Raw genomic sequence first — 8,743 nt, 5'->3', positions numbered from 1 at the left:
GGATGATAGATGGGAGGGTTCGCGACAACCAATGAAATGGTCAGGAGGTCGCCACTCGTGATCAATCCTTGTCGCAACCTTGTCCGGATCCTGGGGTTACCACTCTTTCCTCACCTTTTCCACCTATATATATATTGACAATGAAAAAATATTTGTTAAACGAACTAATTGTTGTCTTAGCCTCCTACACTAAACTGTGAGCCTCTTGAGAACGGAAACCCGGTTGACTGGGTCTTCTATCATCAGGGCCCTAGTGAGTGCATCGTTCCTGAGCTCAAGAACGTTGAGGTAAAACATTAAACTTAGTAGTTACTTGTTGAGGGCACTAGGTGGAAGCCACAAGTTTGTTGGTATCAATTCAGCAAGCTTTTATGGAATGTATAATGTTTTGGGAGGCTGCGCACGAAGGGGGCATGCCCCCAAAAAAGAAAAAAGATACCTCCATTTTCAAAGCCTTCTGGCTCCCAACCAACATGTTTAAATACAATCCATGTCCTAACTTGTCATTTTAGAGATAAGGAAACTGAGATCCAGAAAAGAAACTTTTCTTAAGATACCCAGACACTCAGGCAATTCAGACACTTCAGACCACCTGGCTACTGAAGACCTGTTTAAGGAGATGGGGTGATGTACTTTCAGGTGGGGATGGAGTGTGGGTTGGAGCTGAACCTGTTCATACAAGGAATAAGGCAGCACTGGTCTCTACCTAGGAAATGTACAGTGTAGACAGAAATACAGTACATGTCAGCTCCCATCCTGAGAGAGCTGCTAGGGTGGTAGTGGAGTTGGAGGACAGAGAGGAACAAGAAGCTCAGGGAGCAGGGAAGAAGCCCTTCATCTAAACAGGGTTTGTGAAAGTTTGATTCAGGAACCAGTGAAGGGATTGTTGGTTTTTGAGCTAGGAAAACCTGGAATCAGATTTCCAACAATGATCCCTCCCCCCAGCAAAGAAAAACAGGGCCAGGCTGAAACTATGGTTAGGGCATCTGCCAGCCTGAAGACAATCCCAAGGCAGATGATCTAGCCCCAAGGCAACTAGGAGACTCTAGGAAAGTAGCTTGAAGGTAAAATTACCTCTATCTGAAAGTCCCTCCCTTTAATACCAAAGAAAGGTGGGGCCCTGGGTCTTGGATTCCTAACAGCTGCTCTGGTTGTCATTTGGAGAATTTTGAGCATTACTTTGGCCCCCTGATGTGAAGAACTGACTCATTTCCCCCTGATGCTGGGAAAGATTGAAGGCAGGAGAAGGGGACAACAGAGGATGAGATGGTTGAATGGTATCACCAATTCAATGGACATGAGTTTGAGTAAGCTCTGGGAGTGGTGATGGACAGGGAACCATGGTATGCTGCAGTCTATGGGGTCGCAAAGAGTTGGACATGACTGAGTGACTGAACTGAACTGAACTAGTCTGTTTTAATATCTTTTTGTATATTCTTTTTAAAAATAATTTACTTTTTGGCAGTGCTGAGTCTTAATTGCTGAGCAGGCTTTTTCTCTAGTTGCAGTGAGCAGGGGCTACTCTCTAGTTGCGGCACCCGGTTTCTCACTGTGGTGGCTTCTCTTGTTGCAGAGGACTGGCTCTAGGGCATGTGGCCTCCAGTAGTTGCATCACATGGGCTCAGTAGTTGCAGCTCTCAGGCTCTGGAGCAAAGACTCAATAGTTTTGGTGCATGGGTTTAGTGGCTCTGTGGCAAGTGTGATCTTCCCGGATCAAGGGCCAAACCTCTGGCTCCTGCATTGGCACGCGAATTCTTGACCACTGAGCCACCAGGGAAGCCCCTGTATATTCTTTATAGAATGTCTTTTAACTGTATTTTTTATATTATTTTATCATTTCTATTAGTCTTTCTAATTATTTGCTTTTTCAAAATGAAATTAGCAGGCTTTCTATAATTTTTATTTCATGTGAGGGGAATAAGTATATATTCTTAGAAAAAATATGGATAAGTATACATCAAACCTAATAATTGTTGTTACCAGGATGTATGACTGGTTTACATTTACTTTATGGTTTGATTCTTTTGTAGTATTTACTTTTTTCTAAGTCAAACACTATATACTATTTAAAACAGGAAATAAAGACTTTTTAAACATAGCACATGGAAAATATAATTATTATAAAATGGACACATCAGAGATAAAAAGATAAAAGTAATATAACTCAGAAGACATAAACCTTGCTTTCACTTTGTGTGTGTGTATATATATTTATTCAGTTCAGTCACTCAGTCACGTCCACCTCTTTGCAAACCCATGGACTGCAGCACACCAGGCTTCCCTGTCCATCACCAAATCCCAGAGTCTGTCATCGAGTCAGTAATGCCGTCCAACCATCTCATCTTCTGTTGTCCCCTTCTCCTCCTGCCTTCAATCTTTCCCAGCATCAGGGTCTTTTCCAATAAGTCAGTTCTTTGCATCAGGTGGTTTTATACTATAATAATATTTTTCATACTCTTTTTTTAATTAATTTTTTTAATTGAAGGATAATTGCTTTACAGAATTTTGTGGTTTTCTGTCATACATCAACAAGAATCAGCTGTAGGTACACCCCTGTCCCTAATATTTTGCATAGTCTTTCTACTTTCTACTCTTTGTACAAATATATTGTGGGCATTTCCCACATTTAAAAAATAGATATCTACAGCATTATTTTAATACTTGCCAATACTCAGTTGACATTATTGTGATTTATTTAAATGATTCTATTTTGGTAGAAATAGATTAACTTCCGTTTTCTGCCAATAGAGATAATGCTGTGGTGAACCTTCTTGAACATGCATCTTTGCATAATTTATTCTTTCAAATGTTTTGCTTTTGATGTTTTATTTGCTTCCAATATTTTTGCCATATAGATACTTGGCAGTAACAATGTTTTTTAAAATAAAATTTTGATTAAGGTTTCAAAAAGCAATAGATGTCAAATTCTAAGATCAAATCACCACGTGCAGACTTATCAATGAAATGGTCCAGAACCCTGCACCAATGGGAAAAAATAAAAAGGGATCAGAGTGAAGAAGAGAGGGTGTCTAGGAGGGAGACTAGTGGAACAATTTTTCTGGAGAGAGCTGTGGTTGGACTGGCAGGGGAAGGGTCAGTATTGGAAATCCTACCCTCTACCCCTAAGCCCCGTGAGGGGTCTTCAAAAACAGGACCCTTCAGAGAGTTTGCTGTATTTCCTGCAGGTGGGCCAGTGGTGGCGGGAGGAGAGAAGACTGGCTGCTCTGGTGGCTGAGCTGGTGGAGTGGCTGCGTTGGAAGAGTCTGCATCCCGGAGTTTGCCAGGACCAAGGATGGAGCCTGCATCCCAAGATCCAGATGTGGGCCAGCTAGACCACCGAGCCAGCAAGGAGGTACCTGGATCCTGCCTGAGAGAACCAGCTGCATGGGTGAGTAGACCTCATTTGAGGAATCTTAGAGGTGGCCCCCCAGAGCCTGGAGGAGGAGTGCAAGGGACCCCCTGAAATAGAGGGGTTCTCAGTCTAGCAGTGGGAACTCCAGCTGAAAGCATCATGGGGAACCCCAGAGATGTAGGAAAGCTCAGAGAGATCTGAGTGTCTGCCCCAGAGAAGAAGAAGCTAGCACCCACCCTCTGTGGCATTAGCTCAGATAGGCACCTCCTGCCCCTGGCAAACAAACCAGCAGCTTTGGGAGGTGGTGCAGGGAGAAAAGGAAGATTTCTAGCTGCAGAGGCCTCAGCTGGGGAGCAGAGGAGATTTTGATGCTGGCCAAACTAATTTTGTGCATTGTTCTAGGTGTTAAGTCACCTTAGTCATGTCCTACTCTTTGCAGCCTTGTGGACTGTAGCCACCAGGCTTCTCCATCCATGGGATTTTCCAGGCAAGAATACTTCAGGGGATTGCCATTCCTTCCTCTAGGGGATCTTCCCAACCCAGGGACTGAACTCACAACTCTTATATCTCCTGCATCTGCATTGGCAGACAGGTTCTTTACCACTAGTGCCACCTAAAAAGTGGCACTTTTTAGTGCCACTAAGTTTGACAAACTTAGTTTGTCATTTTAATTAACATTTTGGACTGTACCTTCCATTACTGAATGGAGACTATGCCTTCAAATGACCCTAGGACTGTGTGTTACCTAAGAGGGAGCAGGAAGTCCTCGGTGTGCTGGATTTTTATCCTGAGAGGAGAATACATGAGTAAATGTTCAAGGAATTGTGGGAGGAAAAACTTAAGTTGTGTTTGATTACCTTCGGAGTTGTGCTTATTGAAAAGGCTCTGGGTAAAGCCCCTCAGGCCAGGTGGATACCTGGGGGCTCCCAGAAGTCCTCCTCCTCTTTGTGGCCTGCAGCCAGCCTCCTGCCCTTGCTGTGACAGCCTTCCACCCTCTATACCTGACTAGACATCTTGATCCCCTCCATGGAGGCACCAGACTACAGTCCCCACGGTAATGGAAGTAATTCAGGGGACAGTATGTAACTTCTGCTGGTGACACTTGAGCGGTCAGCAGCGGGCAGGTCTATATTTGGGCTTTCACTCATGGCAGGCCTGTTGCTATTTGCAGCTGGAGCCAGCTCATGTTACCATCACCTTTACCACTTGTAGAACTGTGGCTAAAACGGGCAGGAGCGGCTTGCTGGGCACGCAGAGGTCACCAGGAGGGAAAGCCTGCTGAACACGAACGAAGTTTCTAGCAGTTACCCACAGCCTCCAAGTTAAAAGAAGACTTTATGGATCCTTAAATTAGCAGGCAAGTTTTTGTGTAGTCAGTCTTCTAATGCAAAATGTTTACTAGAACCCCAGTAACTTAGCGCCACAATGTCTTCCTTTAGGTGGGAAGAGATGTCATCTTAAATTGCAGGTGTGTGTACATTGCAGTAAACAATGTGAACGTTTCCTGTGCCTTCTTATAGCAAGGATTCAAGAATGTGGCCTCAGTACAGGGCGTGAAAGCCTCAGATACAGATAGAGAGAAGCTAGTGGTTCTTGCAATGTGTACTTAGGGTATTTTTAGTGCAGGGGTCCATTTGTCAGAACAGTTTGGAACCTTGAATGCTGATACTATTTGGCTATGGTATCAGGTTGATAAATACCTTTTATTTTAACCTGCATGTGTATGCTGCCAAACCATAATTTTAAGCTTCGATTCAAATACTGAAAAACAGCATCATAATCACTTTTTACTTGTTATGCATCCCCCTCCTCCCTTATAAAATTTTCAGGTGTAGGCTGTGCAGATTTGAACCATCTTGCAAAACTTTACCCCTGGGCACTTCCCTGATGGTCCAATGGTTAAGCCTCGGTGCTCCCAATGCAGGGAGGGGTACAGGGGACACAGGTTGAATCCCTGCTTGGGGAACTAAGATCCCACCTGCCACACTGCCAGAATAAATTAAAAAAAAAAACACTGTAGAGCTAACACTGTAAAGCAGGTTTCTTTAGCCTTGACTCAGAAATTGCCAGGAGATACACGGGTGAGCTTCTCAAATTGTACACAAAACTATATCTGTGCCCTTATCAACTATTCTTGGGGAAAGAATTCACAGTTTTCAGTGGATTCTCAGGGATATCCATGACCCATAAAAAGTTAAAAGACTTGTTTTTATCGGAAATTTTTCTAATTAAAGTGTAGGAACACACCTATGTAAGACTTAGGCAAAAGTCTCTCTTTTTAACTGCAGATCAATTGCATAGACTAATGTGTTTTTTAACATTTATTTAATTAATTTATTTATTTGGCTGTGCCAGGTCTTAGCTGTGGCATGTACAATCTAGTACCCCAACAAGAGATCTAACCTGGGCCCCCTTCATTGGGAGTTCAGAGTCTTAGCCACTGGACCACCATGGAAATCCCTAATATATTTTTTATAAATTATGATTTATTACTGTATTTCTCTGAGCCTTGGTTTTACACTTATCAAATAACAATTTAGTGTTACTATTCCTCTCTCCCCCAGTTCTGAATATTTTGTTAAGAAATGGAAAGAGTCTAGATATTAAGGGGAAAAGTGAATGTAACTGTGGGGTGTGTCACAATATTTCTCCTGTTGCTGCCAAGCTCCCAAACTAGTTTGTGTTTGTTCATTCAAAGGATGAAAGTTGGTGTGGAAGAACTCCTTCTTATTCTTTTTTTTTTTTAAATCATTGTTGTATTTCCCATCTAGTACTTTTATTTATTTATTTGGTTCTTTTAAAAAAGTTTTTAATTGGATGATAATTGCTTTGCATATATATGTCCCTTTTCTCCTGAGCCTCCCTCCCACCCATCCCCATCCCACCCCGCTCGGTCCTCACAGAGCACCAAGCTGAGCTCCTTATGTTATACAGCAGCTTCCCATTAGCTATCTATTTTACACACAGTAATGTATAAATGTCAATGCTAATCTCCAGATTCATCCCATGCTCTTCTTCCCCCCATGTTCACAAGTCCATTCTCTATGTCTTCATCTCTATTCCTGCCCTGCAAATAATTTCATCAGTACCATTTTTCTAGACTCCATATATATGTGTTAATATATGATATTTGTCTTTCTCTTTCTGACCTACTTCACTCTGTATAAGAGACTCTAGGTTCATCCACCTCGGTTCAGCTGACTGAAATTCTTTCCCTTTCGTGGCTGCCTAATTTTCCATTGTGTGTGTGTGTGTTTCTTTACACATTCCTCCATTGATGGACATGTCTTAACTGTTGTGAATAAAGCTACAATGAACATGAGGGCAGGTATCTCTTCAAGATTATGACTTCATTTCCTTCGGATCCATACACGGAAATGGGATTGCTGGATTGTATGATTGTTTTATTTTTAATTTTTTGAGGAGCCTCCATACTGTTTTTCGTAGTGTTTTTCATGTTTTTCATAGTTTTTCATACTTTTCTACACTCAGACCAACAGTGGACAAGAATTCCCTGTTTTCCACATCCTTATCCACACTTCAGTTCACTCACTCAGTGGTGTCCAACCCATGGACTGCAGCGTGCCAGGCTTCCCTGTCCATCACCAACTCCCAAACCTCACTCAAACTACTGTCCATCGAGTCGGTGATGCCATCCAACCATCTCATCCTCTGTCATCCCCTTCTCCTCCCGCCTTCAATCTTTCCCAGCATCAGGGTCTTTTCCAGTGAGTCAGTTCTTCGCATCAGGTGGCCAAAGTATTGAAGCTTCAGCTTCAGTCCTCCAATGAATACTCAGGACTGGTTTCCTTAGGATTGAATGGTTTGATCTTGCAGTCCAAGGAACTCTCTAGAGTCTTCTCCAGCACCATAGCTCAAAAGCATCAATCTTTGGTGCTCAACTTTCTCTATGGTCCAACTCTCACGTCCATACATGACTACTGGAAAAACCATAGCTTTGAGTAGATGGACTTTTGTTGGCAAAGTAATGTCTCTGCTTTTTAATATGCTCTCTAGATTGGTCATAGCTTTTCTTCCAAGAAGCAAGTGCCTTTTAATTTCATGGCTGCAATCACCATCTGCAGTGATTCTGGAGCCCCAAAAAGTAAAGTCTGTCACTGTTTCCATTGTTTCCCAATCTATTTGCCATGAAATGATGGAACCAGATGCCATGATCTTAGTTTTCTGAATGTTGAGCTTTAAGCCAACTTTTTCACTCCCCTCTTTCACTTTTATCAAGAGGCTCTTTAGTTCTTTGCTTTCTGCCATAAGGGTGGTGTCATCTGCATATCTGAGGTTATTGATATTTCTCCTGGCAATCTTGATTCCAGCTTGTGCTTCATGCAGCCCAGCATTTCACATGATATACTCTGCATATAAGTTAAATAAGCAGGGTGACAATACACAGCCTTGACATACTCCTTTCCTGATTTGGAATCAGTCTGTTGTTCCATGTCTGTTTCTAACTGTTGCTTCTTGACCTGCATACAGATTTCTCAGGAGGCAGGTAAGGTGGTCTGGTATTCCCATCTCTTGAAGAATGTTCCACAGTTTGTTGTGATCCACACAGTCAAAGGCTTTGGCATAGTCACTAAAGCAGAAGTAGATGTTTTTCTGGAACTCTTCTTTTTCGATGATCCAGCAGACATTGGCAATTTGATCTCTGGTTCCTCTGCCTTTTCTAAACCCAGCTTGAACATCTGGAAGTTCTTGGTTCACGTACTGTTGGAGCCTCATTTGGAGAACTTTTAGCTTTACTTTGCTAGCGTGTGAGATGAGTGCAGTTGTGTGGTAGTTTGAACATTCTTTGGCATTGCTTTTCTTTGGGATTGAAATGAAAACTGATCTTTTCCAGTCTTGTGGCCACTGTGCTTTTTTCAAATTTGTTGGCGTATTCAGTGCAGCACTTTCACAGCATCATCTTTTAGGATTTGAAATAGCTCAACTGGAATTCCATCACCTCCACTAGCTTTGTTCATAGTGATGCTTCCTATGGCCCACTTGACTTCACATTACAGGATGTCTGACTCTAGAGTGATCATACCATCATGGTTACCTGGGTCATGAAGATCTTTTTTTGTATAGTTCTTCTGTGTATTCTTATCATCTCTTCTTAATAGCTTCTGCTTCTCTTAGGTCCATACCATTTCTGTCCTCATTGTGCCCATCTTTGCATGAAATGTCTTGGTATCTCTAATTTTCTTGAAGAGATCTCTAGTCTTTCCCATTCTATTGTTTTCCTCTATTTCTTTGCACTGATCGCTGAGGAAGGCTTTCTTATCTCTCCTGGCTATTCTTTGGAACTCTGCATTCAGATGGGTATATCTTTCCTTTTCTCCTTTGCTTTTAGCTTGTCTTTTCCCAGCTGTTTGGAAGGCCTCCTCAGACAAC

The 8,743-nt window shown here is 42.3% G+C and overlaps 1 protein-coding gene across 3 annotated transcripts in view; it reads left to right on the top strand.

The window, feature by feature from the left end:
* The window catches only part of FSD2 (fibronectin type III and SPRY domain containing 2), a 41,447-nt gene that overhangs the window by 1,240 nt on the left and 31,464 nt on the right, over window positions 1-8,743 (top strand). Inside the window, exons 1-3 of one of the 3 annotated variants that reach the window (XM_065906753.1) lie at window positions 144-288; window positions 3,186-3,388; window positions 4,565-4,709. The gene's annotated coding sequence lies outside the window, so the exon portion shown is untranslated. Of the gene's footprint in view, window positions 1-143; window positions 289-3,185; window positions 3,389-4,523; window positions 4,710-8,743 lie in introns of those variants that run through there. The other 2 variants (XM_065906751.1, XM_065906752.1) reach the window with 2 other exon arrangements.

The sequence above is a fragment of the Muntiacus reevesi genome, chromosome 15 (genome assembly GCF_963930625.1).
Source record: "Muntiacus reevesi chromosome 15, mMunRee1.1, whole genome shotgun sequence".
In the NCBI taxonomy this organism is placed as follows: domain Eukaryota; kingdom Metazoa; phylum Chordata; class Mammalia; order Artiodactyla; family Cervidae; genus Muntiacus; species Muntiacus reevesi.
Note: the sequence above shows the minus strand (reverse complement) of the source record. Positions and strands in the feature narration are given on the sequence as shown.